The sequence below is a fragment of the Lethenteron reissneri genome, chromosome 63, assembly GCF_015708825.2.
Source record: "Lethenteron reissneri isolate LAM-NWPU_2019-01 chromosome 63, ASM1570882v1, whole genome shotgun sequence".
Lineage (NCBI taxonomy): Eukaryota > Metazoa > Chordata > Hyperoartia > Petromyzontiformes > Petromyzontidae > Lethenteron > Lethenteron reissneri.
In genome coordinates, this window is record NC_083841.1 from 5353578 (window position 1) to 5373617 (window position 20040).

Here is a 20040-nt window from a genome sequence, read left to right on the forward strand (position 1 = left end):
GGCAGTGTTAGTATGGGCATGTTAGTCTATGGGCAATGTTAGTCTATGGGCAGTGTTAGTCTATGGGCAGTGTGAGTCTATGGGCAGTGTTGTCTATGGGCATGTTGTCTATGGGCAGTGTGAGTCTATGGGCAGTGTTAGTCTGTGGGCAATGTTAGTCTATGGGCAATGTTAGTCTATGGGCAGTGTTAGTCTATGGCAGTGTTAGTCTATGGGCAGTGTGAGTCTATGGGCAGTGTTAGTCTGTGGGCAATGTTAGTCTATGGGCAATGTTAGTCTATGGGCAGTGTTAGTCTATGGGCAGTGTGAGTCTATGGCAGTGTTTGTCTATGGGCAATGTTAGTCTATGGGCAGTGTGAGTCTATGGGCAGTGTTAGTCTGTGGGCAATGTTAGTCTATGGGCAATGTTAGTCTATGGGCAGTGTTAGTCTATTGGGCAGTGTTAGTCTATGGGCAGTGTGAGTCTATGGGCAGTGTTAGTCTGTGGGCAATGTTAGTCTATGGGCAATGTTAGTCTATGGGCAGTGTTAGTCTATGAGCAATGTTAGTCTATGGGTCCAGTGTTAGTCTATGGGTCCAGTGTTAGTCTCTGTGTGCAATGTTAGTGCTTTGTACTAATGTGTAAACACAGCAGGAAATATCTGCAGGTCCTTTTTTCCAGCATCAAAGTATGAAAAATCAGGGGTAGGGTTTATCCTTTCTGGCAATAAAACAGGAGTTGGAGGGGAGGGAAGGAACGGTCCGGTTTCATACCTCGTCGTAGTAGCAGCAGCAGCAGCAGGAGGAGGCTTTCGCGAACCAATCTTATCCACGATGGAGGTTTTTGTTGGGTTCGATCGCGTGACATCTGAATCCGTCGTTAAACCCACCGCAACGCGACCACACGGCCAACTAGTCAAGGGTTTGTCGCGTGAGCAGAGCGTGCCAGTGCCTTGCTATTCATATTCTTAGGTTTTTTCGGGAGAAGTCACGTAGGTAAAAAATTTAAATTAATAAAAGTTAAATAAAAATAAAATAAAAATCACGACGTTTCGGAGGCAACGCAAGCTTCCGTTTTCAGGTTCCACCTTCAGGTTCCGAAACGTCGTGATTTTTATTTTATTTTTATTTTACGTTTATTAATTTTAATTTTCTACCTACGTGACTTTACCGAAAAAAACCTAAGAATATGATTCCTTGCAGTCACGAATCACGATTGTAATACAACTGTGAATGCTGTCGTGTGTAGTGTATGGTGGATTTTAAAGTGCCGTAGTGGTTAGTGTAGTCGTGTAATGTATGATGTAGTGTATTGCATATTTGTTGCGGTGTATAGTAATGTAGTGAGCGGTCGTGTACAGGTGGTATCAAACTTGATTTGGAGCTTCCGTGACTGCAGGAATTACTCTTTGGTTCTTTCGGTAAAGTCACGTAGAAATAAATTAAATAATAATAGCATACGACGTTTCTATTGCAACACAAGCAATCATCATCGAATACAAATGGAAGAGAAAACACACATAGTAAACTTAGAAATATAATGGCAATACAACACAGAGAGTCGGCGAACACAACAGTCAACACCCCACCTGGTTGATAACGTTCTTCTAAAGATTTCTCAATTTAAGAGAGAGACAAAACACAGACACGGAGACACACAGACAGGCACACAAGCAGTGAGAGACACACACAGAGACACACAGAGAGAGACACACACAGAGACACACAGAGAGAGACACACAGAGAGAGAGAGAGACACACAGAGACATACAGAGAGATACACACACTGAGACACACACAGAGAGAGACACAGAGACACACAGAGAGAGAGACACACACACAGAGAGACTCACACATAGACACACAGAGAGACACACAACATAGACACACAGAGACACAGACAGATACACACATACAGACACACAAGCAAAGAGAGACAATACAGAGACACAGAGAGAGAGACACACACATAGGCACACAGAGAAACAACGCCTCTGTGTCGAGGCCTTAAATAGAGAGAGAGGTGGGCATAGAGAGAGAGGGGGGGTAGACAAATTAGCATGTCAATGAGAGATGTGAAGCTTTCGTGACTGCAGGAAATAGAGTTTAGGTGTAGTAGTAGGTTTTTACCCTTTAAACTGGTACAAAACTGACACCTTTATACAAGGCATCATGTTTGCAATAACCACAACACAAGTAGTCAAAATGCAAACAAAAAGAAACAACTCTGATGATAATGATATGCACTGTCCTTGAAGTTGATTGGTCCACACCCGAGACAGCTTTCCTTAGAGCCCAGTCTCCATTGGTGTTGGACCAGATGACACCAGAAGGCGTACAACTCAAACACAGCGCACTATCAGAGTATTGAGAGCTCGGGGTGAAGCATTTACACTGAGACCTCCTTTACCAGTGGCAACAATATAGTAGTAGGTTTTTTACCCTTTAAACTGGTACAAAACTGACACACATGCCTTGTATAAAGGTGTCAGTTTTGTACCAGTTTAAAGGGTAAAAACCTACTGCTATAGTTTGCCACTGGTAAAGGAGATGTCTCATAGTGTAAGAGTTTAGGCGGTATGTTGAACTTATTTCGCGCACCGTACGGAGACAACCGTGCTGAATCGGATGTGAGTCTGAAGGACGATTTACGATTGCCGAGATTGCAACCCAGTCGACATGGGCTGTAACATCAACAATAATAATAGACCACCGCACTTGTGCCCTGACTCACGATACATTTGAACACTTCTGAGAATTTGCCGACAATAACCACGAGAAATGTGCCTCCTCCGGGCTCTGGAGACCACCTGGAGAAGATTCCGTGCCACGCGTTGACAACGCTGGCGAACAAGCGGAGACTTTTTGAGTTTTTGATGCTGCAGTGTATTATCCGTTCTTTTCCAGATAAGTGTTAAAAACATTGTCTTGGCGGAGTGGCCAGAGTCTAGAGCGGTGGTTCTTAACCTTTTTGGAGGTACCGAACCCCACCAATTTCATATGCGCATTCACCGAACCCTTATTAATTGGAAAAATAAATTATGATTTTTTCAAATTCAAAACATAGGTGTATATGTTTTACTGGCGCACAATCATACGAGTCGGGTGTGAGTCTTAACCTCCGCCGAACCCCTGAGACTGACTCACCGAACCCCTGGGGTTCGATCGAACCCAGGTGAAGAACCTCTGGTCTAGAGCGAGCGGTGCTTCTGCTTCTGCTTCTTAACCTGGGGTTGCACCACGCACCCCCAGGGGGTACGAGATGCCCTTTCTGGGGGTAGCGAGACACGGACAGATTTTTATTATTTTTCAAGAAGCTAAATGATCGAAAACACAACTTAAGCACACGGGCAAAAGTAAGTTACAACTGTGCTGTGTTTCATCAAACCCCACGTGTTTATTAACATTGTACATTTCTTAACGTTTGAGAACCAAAGGGATGTGCACGGCTTCAGTAAAGGTGAAGATAGCGCTGCTCAAGAGAGAGACGCTTCACTGCCGAAGATCCTGGGTTATTTAAACCCCACGTTTTCAAGCCACATGTGTGAATCCACAAACACTCAAGTGCGGTGAGTGCGATGGTCTCAGCCTGGTCACCAAGAAAAAAAAATAACTATACAGGGACCCTTCTACTTACGATCTTTCAGAGATACGAACAAACCTGTCACTATATGTCCAGTTGCCTGTTCGGACCAAGAGTCGTATGTTCAATCACGGCGCAATAGATGGCGGCGTCTACATCTGCAGAACGTGAAGAACCAGTGGCATCTACATCCGCAGAACGTGAAGAACCAGTGGCATCTACATCTGCAGAACGTGAAGAACCAGTAGCATCTATATCTGCAGAACGTGAAGAACCAGTGGCATCTACATCTGCAGAACGTGAAGAACCCGTGGCATCTACATCTGCAGAACGTGAAGAGCCAGTGGCATCTACATCTATAAAACACGAACAACCAGTGGCATCTACATCTACAGAACGTGACGAACCAGTGGCGTTTACATCTATAGAATGTGAAGAACCAGTGGCATCTACATCTACAGAACGTGAAGAACCAGTGGCATCTACATCTGCAGAACGTGAAGAACCAGTGGCATCTACATCTGCAGAACGTGAAGAGCCAGTGGCATCTACAACTGCAGAACGTGATGAACCAGTGGCATCTACATCTGCAGAACGTGAAGAACCAGTGGCATCTACATCTGCAGAACGTGAAGAACCAGTGGCATCTACAACTGCAGAACGTGAAGAACCAGTGGCATCTACATCTGCAGAACGTGAAGAAGCAGTGGCATCTACATCTGCAGAACGTGAAGAACCAGTGGCATCTACATCTGCAGAACGTGAAGAACCAGTGGCATCTACATCTGCAGAACGTGCAGAACCAGTGGCATCTACATCTGCAGAACGTGAAGAACCAGTGGCATCTACATCTGCAGAACGTGAAGAACCAGTGGCATCTACATCTGCAGAACGTGAAGAACCAGTGGCATCTATATCTGCACGATGATTATACAGCGTTTAAAACCATTCCCTGCATTTAGTGTACTCGCCATACAACGTGTTCGGAATCGACAGGAGTAAACTTTTGACTTATGAACGAATCGTCTTGAAAACAGACCTGGAACCCAGCTCGTTTGTAAGTGGATAGACTCACATTGTGAACTTAAAACAAACATTCACATTCACCATTGTTCCGCATTCAACGTTGCAAAATCGCAGCTGTGAGAATAAAAAAAAACTGTCGATTTGCATGTAGGGCGACGAACCGTTACTCACACGTGACAAGCGGGGGCTTGGGAAAGTGATGCCCCCTACTGGTGTGTCTATGGGTCTCTATGTGAGTCTATGGGTCTCTATGTGAGTCTATGGGTCTCTATGTGACTACGGGCTCCGTGTGAGTCAATGGGTCTCTGTGAGTCGATGGGTCTGTGTGTGAGTCTATGGTTCTGTGCGAGTATGTGGGTCTCTGTGTTTCATTGTTAGTTTATGGCTCTCTGTGAGTGTCACTTAATCTGTGGGAATCTGTGTGGGTCTATGGGGTCTCTACAATGTTTATAGATTATTTAAAAAAAAATAAGTTTGACCCTTTTTGGTCATCAGTGTTCTTTTGGCATCGTTCTCTGGTCTGACACTTGTGGTGAGACTAGGCCATAAAGAAGCCTGCTGTCTCTGCTGTAGTCCAATCAACGTCAAAGCCCCAATGCATTATAGATTGTTGCTGTCAGAGCCATGTTTTGTGTTTGCATGTTCACCACAAGTGCCATGCGTGGTTAACGCAGTAACTCGATTCCCTGCGAAAAAGGTTTCTTAGTTGGTCTTTGAACAGCTTCACACAACTCCTGTTCTATTGCCGGAAAGAGCAAACACCGATTATTGTTTTCCATCATTTTGATAGTACTGGCTAAAAAAATGTCCCCTCGATATATACATTTATACAATATATCGGTGAAATCCACATTGGATTGAACTGATGCATTGTTACGCACACATCGCTTTACCAACAACAACGACAGCCGCCATTCGCCACTAAGTGGCGGTGACGTCACCACGGCGCCTGTGCCAGGCTAGGTGCACGTCGAGGCTGCCACGGGAAGTGTCGAACGCCCGCTGGCAGGAGGTCACGGGGCAGACCCAGCAGGTGCCGCGGGTCGACTGACTGAGACGACTGCTGGCCGATGCGCCACCTGTGCCCCCTACTGTGCCAAACAAAGATAAAGGTCCCCCGTGTAGCCTGCAACGGACTGTTGGGGCAAGTGCTGTTAGCGAGCACCTATGAAGGCCGGAACGGCACGCCAGGGGGTGGGTGGCCAGCACCACGCCCGGCCGCCTTTCTCTCTCCAGCGGCGATATTTACTACGCACCGCACCAGGTACTCATTTGAGGCTGAGTCGACCTAGGGGAGGCCCAGATAATCGCCACTGAATTTGGCCGGGTCGCCGGGTTGGTTGGCGCAGCGCGGCGCTGACCGCCAACCGAACATACACTCGGCACGCACTGCGTCACGTTTACAAAATCGTGGCATGCGCCGAAAAAATTCCACAATGCCAGCTAGAAACGCGGAGGGTTTGGCTCTAAAAAAAAGAGAAGAATAAGAAGGGTGGTGGTGGGGGGGTTAGAAAACCACCCACCGTCGCAGCACGGAAGCGGGGGAGGCGCTTTCAGGAACGAAGTGTTCGAAGAAGAGCCGTTGCACTCGCTCGCTCGCTCGCTCTCCACCCTCTCGGCTGCAAACCCTCCTGGGGGTGGCGGGGGTGTTGGCGGCGGCGGTGGAGGTGTGGAAAACGTGGGAAGTGTGCTGGCTCGCACGCGTTACCAAATTACGTCTCTGCCCCATCATCGTTGTACGTTGTTGTTCTTGTTGTTCTTGTTGTTGTTGTTCTCACGTTCGCGAGGACGCGCCGGGTGCGGGGTGGGTGGGTTTGGGGGTGGGTCGGGCGAGGATGAAATTGGCGGAAAGGAGGAAAATGAAATGAAAGTGAGCGGGCAAAGATGCTGCCCCCGCAACTCCGCTGCTCACGCCACTGCTGCGCAGATGGGATCCTCAACTCTAGAGGGGAATCAACCACGCTATGGTGTGGGGGGTCGTGGTGGTGGTGGTGTTCGATGGTGGTGGTGGTGGTTTTCGATGGTGGTGGTGGTGTTCGATGGGGGTGGTGGTGGTGATGGTGGTGCTGGGGGGGGTGCTGGTGGTGGTGTTCGATGGGGGTGGCGGTGGTGAGGGGGTCGTGGTGGTGGTGGGGGGGTGGTGGTGGTGGTGGTGTTCGATAGGGTGGTGGTGGTGGTGGTGGGGGGGTGCTGGTGGTGGTGGTGGTGTTCGATGGGGGGGGTGGTGGTGGTGGGGGGGTCGTGGTGGTGGTGGTGTTCGATGGTGGTGGTGGTGGTGGTGTTCGATGGTGGTGATGGTGGCGGTGATTTAAAACAAATCTTGCCCCACTCCATAGTTTCAACTTGCCGTGCCGGGAGATTGACGCGGCGCCAGCCGCGCTGCGTGTGCTGCGAGCCACTGCGATACTCGTTTTATCCACCCGGCAGTTTATGATGAGCCGAGTGGAGCCGCCCCACCGACCCCTGACCGGGAATGGAACTCCGCTCACAAACCTCCACGTTCACGAGACAACTCGCTCCGCCATCGATCGGCAGGCGGGTGTCTGGGTGGACAGGGGTGGACAGAGGTGGACAGAGGTGGACAGAGGGTCACAGAGGTGGACAGAGGGTCACAGAGGGTCACAGAGGGTCACAGAGGGTCACCAAGGCTCACAGGGGGTCACTGGGGGTCACAGGGTCACAGAGGCTCACAGAGGCTCACAGAGGGTCACAGGATCGCAGAGGGTCACAGAGGGTCACAGGGGGTCACAGGGTCAGAGGCTGACAGAGGGTCACAGGGTCACAGAGGGTCGCAGAGGGTCACAGAGGGTCACAGGGTCACAGGGTCACAGAGGCTCACAGAGGCTCACAGAGGCTCACAGAGGCTCACAGAGGGTCGCAGAGTGTCACAGAGGGACACAGAGGGTCACAGGGTCACAGAGGGTAACAGAGGGTCACAGAGGCTCACAGAGGGTCGCAGAGTGTCGCAGACGGTCGCAGGGGGTCACAGGGGGTCACAGGGGGTCACAGAGGGTCACCAAGGGTCACAGAGGGTGGCTGACAGAGTTGGCGGTGGAGCGGGAGTTTGAGAGGAGCGGTGTTTGAGCGTGGCGCCACCAGGAGATGGAACCGACGCGCGCTCCGGCTCCGCAGCTAGTCCAGCAGCGCGTGCCGCTTGCACCGCCGGTCTAGCACCAGCGGCAGATTCCCCTAGCCTGGAATTAAGTGGGTTATAATCCCTCCATCATCATTATTATTATGATTATTGTATTCATTTATTAGCCTGGCACGCGTTTTTTTTTTTTTTGCGGATGTAGGAAATTGCATCGGCCGAAAAAATAAAGAAGAAAAATCTGCATATAAATAAGTCTTTTTGTTCCCAAATAAGCGATAATTTTTTCGTATTTATTGCGCCGCAAATTGTATTGCGAAACTGTGGTTTTCGCGTGTGGCAGCTCGGGATGGAGAATGTGTGTGTGTGTGGGGGTGTTATTTTATTATCACCATCTCGGCGTCGGTCAAATCATTTCTCGCTCGATAGCAAAACCGTCGGCGCTTCGCGTTTGCGAGCTCGGAGCTTTGCTTGAAAAGGCAAATCTGGCGCGTTGCGCGGCGAACGAAAGAAAAAAAAAATTTCTCTCTTTTTCTTACATTTTTTTGTCATTTTTTTAATTTTTACGCACCGCACACTCCGTCTAGAATTTTCCGCAGAGCCGGTCGCGCCGAAAAGCCGCGGTTTAAAAATAGCGAACAAACGCAGAATAAAAGCCCTCCGCCGTGTTCCGCACCGTCACGCGAGACCCATTCTCATGTCACTTTCAAACAAATATTTCTACACGTCTTACTTTTAAACATATTTCAACGATTTGAAGCTTTCGTGACTGCAAGGATTCATACTCTTCAAAGTCACGTCGGTAAAATAAATGAAATTAAAATTAATAAAAATAAAATAATACAAATCACGACGTTTCGGAGGCAACACAAGTCTCCGTCATCAGGTGGGACCGTCACAGCCAGATTTGCTGCATCAAGTTAACTTGTATTTAAAAGCTTGCATCTTGGAATCCCTGCCTCACTTGATGCAGCAAATCTGGCTGTGACGGTCCCACCTGATGACGGAGACTTGTGTTGCCTCCGAAACGTCGTGATTTTTATTATTTTATTTTTATTAATTTCATTTGTTACCTACGTGACTTTACCGAAAGAACTAAGAGTATATATTTCAACGAGGCAGGGAGGGAGGGAGGCATGGATGGGGGGAGGGGGTGGGGGCTCACCTTACATCTCGGGGTGTGTGTTTAGATGCGAGGGGATACGCGTGCGGTGGCTGAGAATGAAATCGGGCTCAGGTTGGCGCTCAGAAGCTCGGCAAGCGGCCGAGGGTGATTCCACGCTCGCATTGGAGAACGGCTGGGTGGTGGTGGTGGTGGTGGTTGGGCTTAGCAGCAGTAGTAGTTGCAGCAACAGTAACAGCAGTAGCAGCAGCAACAGCAGCAGCAGCAACAGCAGCAGCAGTAGTAGTTGCAGCAACAGCAGCAGCAACAGCAGCAGCAACAGCAGCAGCAGTAGTAGTTGCAGCAACAGCAGCAACAGCAGCAGTAGTGGTGGTGATGGTTGGGCTTAGCAGCAGTAGCAGCAACAGCAGCAGCAGTAGTAGTTGCAGCAACAGCAGCAGTAGTAGTTGCAGCAACAGCAGCAGTAGCAGCAGTAACAGCAGCAGCAGTAACAGCAGCAACAGCAGTAGCAGCAACAGCAGTAGCAGCAACAGCAGCAGCAGCAACAGCAGCAACAGCAGCAGCAACAGCAGTAACAGCAGCAACAGCAGCAGCAGCAACAGCAACAGCAGCAGCAACAGCAGTAACAGCAGCAACAGCAGCAGTAGCAGCAGTAGCAGCAGCAGTAGTAGCAGTAGCAGCAGTAGCAACAGCAGTAGCAGCAGTAATAGCAGCAGCAGCAGCCATAGCAGCAGCAGCAGTAGTAGTTGCAGCAGCAGCAACAGCAGCAGAAGTAGCAGTAGCTGCAGCAACAACAGCAGCAGTAGTAGTAGCAGCAGCAACAGCAGTAGTAGCAGCAACAACAGCAGCAGTAGTAGCAGCAGCAGCAACAGCAGCAGCAGTAGCAGCAACAGCAGCAGCAACAGCAGCAATAGCAGCAGCAACAGCAGCAGCAACAGCAGCAACAGCAGTAGCAGCAGTAACAGCAGCAACAGCAGCAGTAGCAGCAGTAACAGCAGCAGCAGTAGTAGCAGTAGCAGCAGTAGTAGTAGTAGCAGCAGTAGCAGCAGCAGTAGCAATAACAGCAGCAGCAACAGCAGCAGCCATAGCAGCAGCAGCAGTAGTAGTTGCAGCAGCAGCAACAGCAGCAGTAGTAGCAGCAGCAGCAGCAACAGCAGTAGTAGCAGCAACAACAACAGCAGCAGCAGCAGTAGCAGCAACAGCAACAACAACAACAACAGCAGCAGTAGCAGTAGCAGCAACAACAACAGCAGCAGCAGCAGTAGCAGCAACAACAACAGCAACAGCAGTAGTAGCAGCAACAACAACAGCAGCAGCAGCAGTAGCAGCAACAGCAACAGCAGTAGTAGCAGCAACAACAACAGCAACAGCAGCAGTAGCAGCAACAACAACAGCAGCAGTAGCAGCAACAACAACAGCAACAGCAGTAGTAGCAGCAACAACAACAGCAACAGCAGCAGTAGCAGCAACAACAACAGCAACAGCAGTAGTAGCAGCAACAACAACAGCAACAGCAGTAGTAGCAGCAACAACAACAGCAGCAGCAGCAGTAGCAGCAACAACAACAGCAACAGCAGTAGTAGCAGCAACAACAACAGCAGCAGCAGCAGTAGCAGCAACAACAACAGCAACAGCAGTAGTAGCAGCAACAACAACAGCAACAGCAGCAGTAGCAGCAACAACAACAGCAACAGCAGTAGTAGCAGCAACAACAACAACAACAGCAGCAGTAGTAGCAGCAGCAACAGCAGTAGTAGCAGCAACAGCAACAGCAGTAGTAGCAGCAACAACAACAACAGCAGCAGCAGTAGTAGCAACAACAACAACAACAGCAGCAGCAGTAGTAGCAACAACAACAACAACAGCAACAGCAGCAGTAGCAGCAACAACAACAGCAGCAGCAGCAGTAGCAGCAACAGCAGCAGCAACAGCAGTAGTAGCAGCAACAACAACAGCAACAGCAGTAGTAGCAGCAACAACAACAACAGCAACAGCAGCAGTAGCAGCAACAACAACAGCAGCAGCAGCAGTAGCAGCAACAGCAACAGCAGTAGTAGCAGCAACAACAACAACAGCAGCAGCAGTAGTAGCAGCAACAACAACAACAGCAACAGCAGCAGTAGCAGCAACAACAACAGCAGCAGCAGCAGTAGCAGCAACAGCAGCAGCAACAGCAGTAGTAGCAGCAACAACAACAGCAACAGCAGTAGTAGCAGCAACAACAACAACAGCAACAGCAGCAGTAGCAGCAACAACAACAGCAGCAGCAGCAGTAGCAGCAACAGCAACAGCAGTAGTAGCAGCAACAACAACAGCAGCAGCAGCAGTAGCAGCAACAACAACAGCAACAGCAGTAGTAGCAGCAACAACAACAGCAACAGCAGTAGTAGCAGCAACAACAACAACAACAGCAGCAGTAGTAGCAGCAGCAACAGCAGTAGTAGCAGCAACAGCAACAGCAGTAGTAGCAGCAACAACAACAACAGCAGCAGCAGTAGTAGCAACAACAACAACAACAGCAGCAGTAGTAGCAGCAGCAACAGCAGTAGTAGCAGCAACAACAACAGCAGCAGCAGTAGCAACAGCAGCAGCAGCGGCTTTTTGGCTCGGTCGTCTCTGCATCGAGAGAGAGACACGCAAACTCCAAATATACAGCAGCAGGCGTCAGGGTCGGGATTGAACCCACGGCCTCCTGTGCACCAGGCGAGGTAGTCAACATCTCCTAACCACCGTGATGATGATGATGATGAGAGAGACGCAAACTCCAAATATACAGCAGCAGGCGTCAGGGTCGGGATTGAGCCCACGACCTCCTGTACACCGGGTGAGGTAGTTAACATCTCCTAGCCACCATGATGATGATGAGAGAGAGACGCAAACTCCAAATATACAGCAGCAGGCGTTAGGGTCGGGATCGAACCCACGACCTCCTGTACACCGGGCGAGGTAGTTAACATCTCCTAGCCACCGTGATGATGATGATGAGAGAGAGACACGCAAACTCCAAATATACAGCAGCAGGCGTCAGGGTCGGAATCGAAACCACGACCTCCTGTACACCAGGCGAGGTAGTCAACATCTCCTAGCCACCGTGATGACGAGAGAGAGAGAGACACGCAAACTCAAAATATACAGCAGCAGGCGTCAGGGTCGGGATCGAACCCACGACCTCCTGTATACCAGGCGAGGTAGTCAACATCTCCTAGCCACCGCGACTCATCGGGTGCTCGTGCCGTTGCGGCTGAGCAGGGGCATCGCGTCGCCGCACGTAGTCTCTGTTCGGAGTGGCTGCGTGAGCGGCTCGGTGAGCGGCTCGGTGAGTGAGTGGGTTATAGGGTGAATGAGAGGCTGAGTGAGTGAGTGAATGAGTGTTGTTGTTGTTGCTGCTGCTGCGTCGTGACAACTGCGGTCGGTGTCCGGTTCGCACCGAACCCCTCCCGCCCGGGGGCGGCCGGGGAAACGACGAGCAAAGGTCACGGGGTCACGGGCGGCAGGCGGTGCTACCGCCCATCGCACGGTGGGAGACTGCCTGGCAAACAGAGCGGCGGCCGGTGCGGCTTGTCGATAAGGATAACTCGCGGTTGGACTCATGGGCTGACGGGCTGACGGGCAGACGGATGGACAGAAGAACAAATGTAACGGAATGGACGCGACGGACGGACTAACGGACTGATGGACTAACAGACTGACAGACTGACGGACTGACGGACTGACAGACTGACGGACTGACGGACTGACGGACTGACAGACTGACAGACTGACAGACTGACAGACTGACGGACTGACGGACTGACGGACTGACGGACTGACGGACTGACGGACTGACGGACTGACGGACTGACGGACTGACGGGCTGACGGGCTGACGGGCTGACGGGCTGACGGGCTGACGGGCTGACGGGCTGACGGGCTGACGGGCTGACGGGCTGACGGGCTGACGGGCTGACGGGCTGACGGGCTGACGGGCTGACGGGCTGACGGGCTGACGGGCTGACGGGCTGACGGCTGACGGGCTGACGGCTGACGGGCTGACGGGCTGACGGGCTGACGGGCTGACGGGCTGACGGGCTGACGGGCTGACGGGCTGACGGGCTGACGGGCTGACGGGCTGACGGACTGACGGACTGACGGACTGACGGACTGACGGACTGACGGACTGATGGGTTGACGGACTAACAGACTAACAGACTGATGGACTAACAGACTGGTGGACTGACGGACTAACAGACTGACAGACTGACGGGCTGACGGGTACGACGAACAGACGCAAAGAACGGACTGATGGTCCAGGAAGCCGGCGTCGTCGGCAAGAAAGATAGTCCGTTGGCAAGGGTGGGAGGCCGGGGAGAGAGGTCTGCTAATCTACGGACGGCCGTCTCACCAACACAGGAATAGAAAAAAAATATTTTCCCAGAGTCGGTTTAACAACGTAGTCGTCGTCGTGGTGGTTTAGGGGCTTTAGCAACGAATTAATCGATGTTTTCGGGTTGGTTCTCGCCAATGTCAACGCGTCGTTAAATCCGCCACCCGCCCCGGGCACAGGCAAATTGGTGAGGGTTGGTCGCGCAGAGGCAAATCGTGACCATTAGTCGCTACTTCGGCACAAACCGGGGTGTGTGCGTGTGCGCGTGTCGGAGGGTAAAACCCACAGCGACATTTGCTAATGTCAGTGTAACTCGAATTGTAAATGTCGTGGGGGCCTTTTTTGCCAGTTTTTTTGGGGCACGTGCTGCTAGCCAGCACGTATGAAGGTCGGTACGGCACACGAGGGGGTGGGTGGCCAACACCACGCCCGGCCGCCTTTGTCTCCCCAGTTGTGATGTTTTTACACACCGCACCAGGTACTCGTTTGAGGAGGAGGCCCAGGACCGGTGATCGCTCTCACCGCTGTTGTTGGCCGTGAGCGGGAATGGAACTCGGGTCGCTAACCGCCATAGTAGCGCTCCTCACAGCAGGAGGCACGCACACTACACACACACACACGCACACCACGCACACGCACCACGCACACGCACCACGCACACCACACACACGCACACCACGCACACACCGCACACCGCACACACACACCACACCACACACACCACGCACACCACGCACACCACGAACACATACCACGCACACCACACACACACGCCACAGACCAACCACGTACACACACACACGCACACCACACACACGCACACCATGCACACACCACACACACCACATACACGCACATACACGCACACCACACACACCACACACACACCACGCACCACACACATACCACACACACCAAATACCACACACACACCACACGCACACCACACACAGCAACCCACACACCCACACACCACACACACCCACACACCACACACACCACACCCACACCACACACGCACACCATACACACCACACACACACACCACACACACACATCACAATCACTCGCTACACACGCCACACACCCACACACGCCACACACACACACCACGCACCACACACATCACACACACACATCACAATCACTCGCTACACACGCCACACACACACACACACGCCACACACACCACACACACCACACACACACACATCACAATCACTCGCTACACACACCACACACACCACACACACACACACACCACACACACACATCACAATCACTCGCTAAACACGCCACACACCCACACACGCCACACACACACCACACACACACATCACACACACACATCACAATCACTCGCTACACACGCCACACACCCACACACGCCACACACACACCGTGAACAAGGGGTAATTGGAGAAAGCCAGGAGCCAGGGGGGGGGGGGGTGGTTGGATTGGGTGTTAGATTCCGCGGCCTTGCAATGAGAGGACGCTGCTGGGACACGGGAGTTGCGTGCGTGGCGGGGATTTCATTCTGTCTTGAAGCGGGACCGTTAGGAGGCGAGCCGCGAGAAACCGGGCCAAGGTTGCGGAGTTGCGTTGAGTTGCGTTACGTGGAGTTGCGTTACGTGGAGTTGCGTTACGTTGAGTTGCGTTACGTTGAGTTGCGTTACGTTGAGTTGCGTGGAGTTGCGTTTAGTGGAGTTGCGTTGCGTTGATTGGAGTTGAGTGGAGTTGCGTTGAGTTGAGTTGAGTTGCGTTGAGTTGTGTTGCGTTGATTGGAGTTGCGTTGAGTGGAGTGGAGTGGAGTTGCGTTGTGTGAAGTTGCGTGAAGTTGCGTTGAGTTGCCTTGAGTTGCGTTGCGTGGAGTTGCGTGGAGTTGCGTTGAGTTGCGTGGAGTGGAGTTGCGTTTCGTGGAGTGGAGTTGCGTTGAGTTGCGTTGCGTGGAGTTGCGTTGCGTAGAGTTGCGTTGAGTTGCGTTGCGTGGAGTTGCGTTGAGTTGCGTTGAGTTGAGTTGCCCACCCTGGCCACTCCTTGCTCACCGATGAAGAGCTGGCCAACGGAAGGAGGAAGTCCCTGGTCGCCATCTTGTCGAGTTACCTACCAATCTAATCACATTACCCATGGTAAAGCTGTCAATCTAATCTCCTTACCCATGGTGAAGCTGCCAGTCTACTCACCTTACCCATGGTAAAGCTGCCAATCTAATCATCTTACCCATGGTAAAGCTGTCAATCTAATCTCCTTACCCATGGTGAAGCTGCCAGTCTACTCACCTTACCCATGGTAAAGCTGCCAATCTAATCATCTTACCCATGGTAAAGCTGTCAATCTAATCATCTTACCCATGGTAAAGCTGTCAATCTAATCATCTTACCCATGGTAAAGCTGCCAATCTAATCATCTTACCCATGGTAAAGCCGACAATCTAATCATCTTACCCATGGTAAAGCCGACAATCTAATCATCTTACCCATGGTAAAGCTGTCAATCTAATCACCTTACCCATGGTGAAGCTGACAATCTAATCACCTTACCCATGGTAAAGCTGTCAATCTAATCATCTTACCCATGGTAAAGCTGCCAGTCTACTCACCTTACCCATGGTAAAGCTGTCAATCTAATCATCGTACCCATGGTAAAGCTGCCAGTCTACTCACCTTACCCATGGTAAAGCTGCCAGTCTACTCACCTAACCCATGGTAAAGCTGTCAATCTAATCATCTTACCCATGGTAAAGCTGCCAATCTACTCACCTTACCCATGGTAAAGCTGTCAATCTGCTCACCTTACCCATGGTAAAGCTGTCAATCTAATCATCTTACCCATGGTAAAGCTGCCAATCTACTCACCTTACCCATGGTAAAGCTGTCAATCTAATCACCTTACCCATGGTAAAGCTGCCAATCTAATCACCTTACCCATGGTAAAGCTGCCAGTCTACTCACCTTACCCATGGTAAAGCTGTCAATCTACTCATCTTACCCATGGTAAAGCTGTCAATCTAATCATCTTACCCATGGTAAAGCTGTCAATCTAATCATCTTACCTATGGTAAAACTGCCAACCTCATCACCTTACCCATGGTAAAGCTGCACAGTGCCAATAGCCTGGCCCACCTTGTGCGCCGTTGCGACAAAGCGAAATCTGCAGCGATGGCGCGGCGCTACGTCTCCGGGAATTCACAAGCTGCTGCTGCTGTTGCTGCTACTGCTGCTGCTACAGCTGCTGCTGCTGCTGCTGCTACTGTTGCTGCTACTGCTACAGCTGCTGCTGCTGTTGCTGCTGCTGCTACTGTTGCTGCTACTGCTACTGCTGCTGCTGCCGCTGCTGCTGCTGCTACTGCTGCGGCTGCTGCTGCTGCTGCCGCTGCTGCTGCTGCTACAGCTGCTGCTGCTGCTGCTGCTACTGTTGCTGCTACTGCTACAGCTGCTGCTGCTGTTGCTGCTGCTGCTACTGTTGCTGCTACTGCTACTGCTGCTGCTGCCGCTGCTGCTGCTGCTACTGCTGCGGCTGCTGCTGCTGCTGCCGCTGCTGCTGCTGCTACAGCTGCTGCTGCTGCTGCTGCTACTGTTGCTGCTACTGCTACAGCTGCTGCTGCTGTTGCTGCTGCTGCTACTGTTGCTGCTACTGCTACTGCTGCTGCTGCCGCTGCTGCTGCTGCTACTGCTGCGGCTGCTGCTGCTGCTGCCGCTGCTGCGGCTGCTGCTGCTGCTGCCGCTGCTGCTGCTGCTGCCGCTGCTGCTGCTGCTGCTGCTGCGGCTGCTGCTGCTGCTGCTGCTGCTGCTGCTGCCGCTGCTGCTGCTGCTACTGCTGCGGCTGCTGCTGCTGCTGCCGCTGCTGCTGCTGCTACTGCTACTGCTGCGGCTGCTGCTGCTACTGCTGCGGCTGCTGCTGCTGCTGCTGCTGCTGCTGCTGCCGCTGCTGCTGCTGCTACTGCTGCGGCTGCTGCTGCTGCTGCCGCTGTTGCTGCTGCTGCTGCTACTGCTGCGGCTGCTGCTGCTACTGCTGCGGCTGCTGCTGCTGCTGCCACTGCTGCTGCTACTGCTGCGGCTGCTGCTGCGGCTGCTGCTGTTGCTGCTGTTGCTGCTGCTGCCGCTGCCACTGCTGCTGCTGCGGCCGCTACCGCTACCACTGCCACTGCGGAGGAGGAGGAGATTGAGGTTCGCTAATTGTAGGTGCAGGCAAGCCTCCTCTGGGTGTCAGCGCGGCGGCTCTAATTTTAGCGCCGCGTTGTGTGACAGCACTCGGGAGGAGGGGGGGGCCGGGGGGGGTCTATTCTATTTGATTTCAACGTCCGTTTCGAGGACGGCTGAAGTGTACACTGCAGGAGCAACATTGTTTATTTGTGCGTGCCCGCACATGCATGTGTGCGTGTGTGTGGGAGCGGTAGTGTAGCGGTTAGCGCTACGCTGCGCTATGAACCTGGCGACCCGGGTTCGATTCCCGCTCACGGCCAACACCCAGTGACGATTATCTGAACCGGTCCTGGGCCTCCCCGAGGTCGACTCAGCCTCAAATGAGTAGCTGGTGCGGTGTGTAAACATCGCCACTAGGGAGACAAAGGCGGTCGGGCGTGGTGCTGTCCACCCACCCCCTCGTGTACCGTTCCGGCCTTCATAGGTGCTCGCTAACAGCACTTGCCCCTACAGTCTATTAAGGCTATACGGGGGATCTTTATCTTTGTGTGTGTGTGTGGGAGCGGTAGTGTAGCGGTTAGCGCTTCGCTATGAACCTGGCGACCCGGGTTCGATTCCCGCTCACGGCCAACACCCAGTGACGATTATCTGAACCGGTCCTGGGCCTCCCCTAGGTCGACTCGGCCTCAAATGAGTACTTGGTGCGGTGTGTAAACATCGCTACTGGGGAGACAAAAGCGGTCGGGCGTGGTGCTGGCCACCCATCTCCTCGTGTGCCGTTCCAACCTTCATAGGTGCTCGCTAACAGCACTTGCCCCTACAGTCTGTTACAGGCTATACGGGGGATCTTTGATCTTTTGTGTGTGTGTGTGCGACAGGGATGTCCTCTGGCTCCTACATTATTTAACATCTATTTTGACCGCGTAGTTTGTGATGCCTTCAATAGCTGTACCGGGGGAATTTCCATTTGGTACAGATATCATGGGAGGCTGATCGACGCCCGGGTGCAATCAAGGGATGGCTCCCTATTGGTCAACCACGTTATGTATGCCGATGATTTGGTAATAGCTGCTCATTCAGAGGAGGAGTTGGAGACGCTGCTGCTGAGACTGGAGCATGCCACTAAGAGGTGGGGCCTTACCATCAGCCCCACCAAAACTAAGCACCTGCCTGGGTATTTTGTACCATCGGACACTCCACCCCCATCGGTGATGGGGCAGTTGTGGAGAGACTGGAGAGTTTCCCATACCTGGGCAGTGTGCTTATGACCGGCTCCAGTTTAACAGCAGAGGTCTCACTCCGAATCAGTCGAGCGGCAATATCTTTTCATCGGTTGCGTAACGCTGTGTGGAAACTACCTGGTCTGTCGCTCCGCACGAAGCTTCAGGTCTTCTCGGCCACGGTCATTCCCTCCCTTCTCTACGCTTGCGAAACGTGGACCCCCCTAATGGAGCATCTTCACCGATTGGAAACATTTAGGCCGGCCTGCCTACGATCCATCCTGGGTTTAACCAGGCTGGATTGTGTGAGGAGCTCACAAATCCTTGAAAGATCTGGACAAAGTCCCATCGGTGAGCTCCTCCGGCAGGCAAGGCTGTGTTGGCTGGGTCATGTAGCCCGCATGCCCAGCCACCGCATGCCTTAACAGCTTTAGTTCGGCCAGATCGAGGGGGCTAAATGGGTGCGGCACGGGCTAGAGAAGAGATGGAGTGATGTGGTACAGGAGGACGTGGAGCTGAGTGGACTTGCCGACGACTGGTACCAGCGGTGTTAAGATCGGCCTCAGTGGAGGAGGCTCGTGAAGGACGCTACTGGGCAGTTGGAGGCAGTCGCCCTCCAACAACAACGGAGGGCGGAGGAGCGACGCTCACAACAACGAGTGGAGCGCCGGGTGGCTAAAGCACAGCAAGTTGGCACAGTAGGGGGCACAGGTGGTGCATCAGCCAGTCATCTCGGTCATCTCAGTCAGTCGACCCGTGGCACCTGGGTCTGCCCCGTGACCTCCTGTCAGCGGGCGTTCGACATTTCACGTGGCCTCAAGGTGCACCTAGCCTGGCACAAATGTTGCGGTGAAATGCGTGCCTTTAGTTTGTTCGTTTGTCCGCTTTTCAGTCCGCTTGTCCTGGTGAGGGTAGCGGTGGCGGCAGCCTCGGAGGGTCTCTATGAGTCGGTATGTGTCTCTATGGATCTCGATGTATGTTTATGGGTATCTATGGGTCTCTGAGTCTATATGAGTCTCTATGCGTCTCTATGTCTCTGAGTCTGTATGTGTGTCTGTGTCTCTATGTATCTCTATGGGTCTCCATGTGTCTCTATGGGTCTCTATGTGTCTCCATGTGTCTCCATATGTCTTTATGGGTCTCCATGGGTCTCTATGGGTCTCTATGGGTCTCTATGGGTCTCTATGTGTCTCTATGGGTCTCTATGTGTCTCTATGGGTCTGCCCGGACCACCCCGACTGGCTGATGCCTTGTAAACACATTCCTGCGGACGGAGCTGGTAGGAACGTTGGGTTGCTCGGTCAATGGCCAGGGTCAACGGCGGCGTGGTGTATTCCGCAAATGTGCCCGACTGTGAGGGCGGGCACAAGCCGGCGTGAGTAGGTGAAACGTTGAGTTTTATAAGGGCACCACGGGGTGACCAGCGCCTCCCCACCCAGCCCCTCCCCACCCTCCCCTCTCCACCCAGCCCCACCCCTCCCATTTTTGGATGCACGACGGACGGACACAATAAT

General features: G+C 52.4%; 1 pseudogene; it reads right to left on the reverse strand.

Annotated features, from left to right (window-relative positions):
- Positions 1 to 3170: 3170 nt before the first annotated feature.
- The window catches only part of LOC133358822 (probable serine/threonine-protein kinase dyrk1), a 25874-nt pseudogene continuing 9004 nt past the window's right edge, over positions 3171 to 20040 (reverse strand).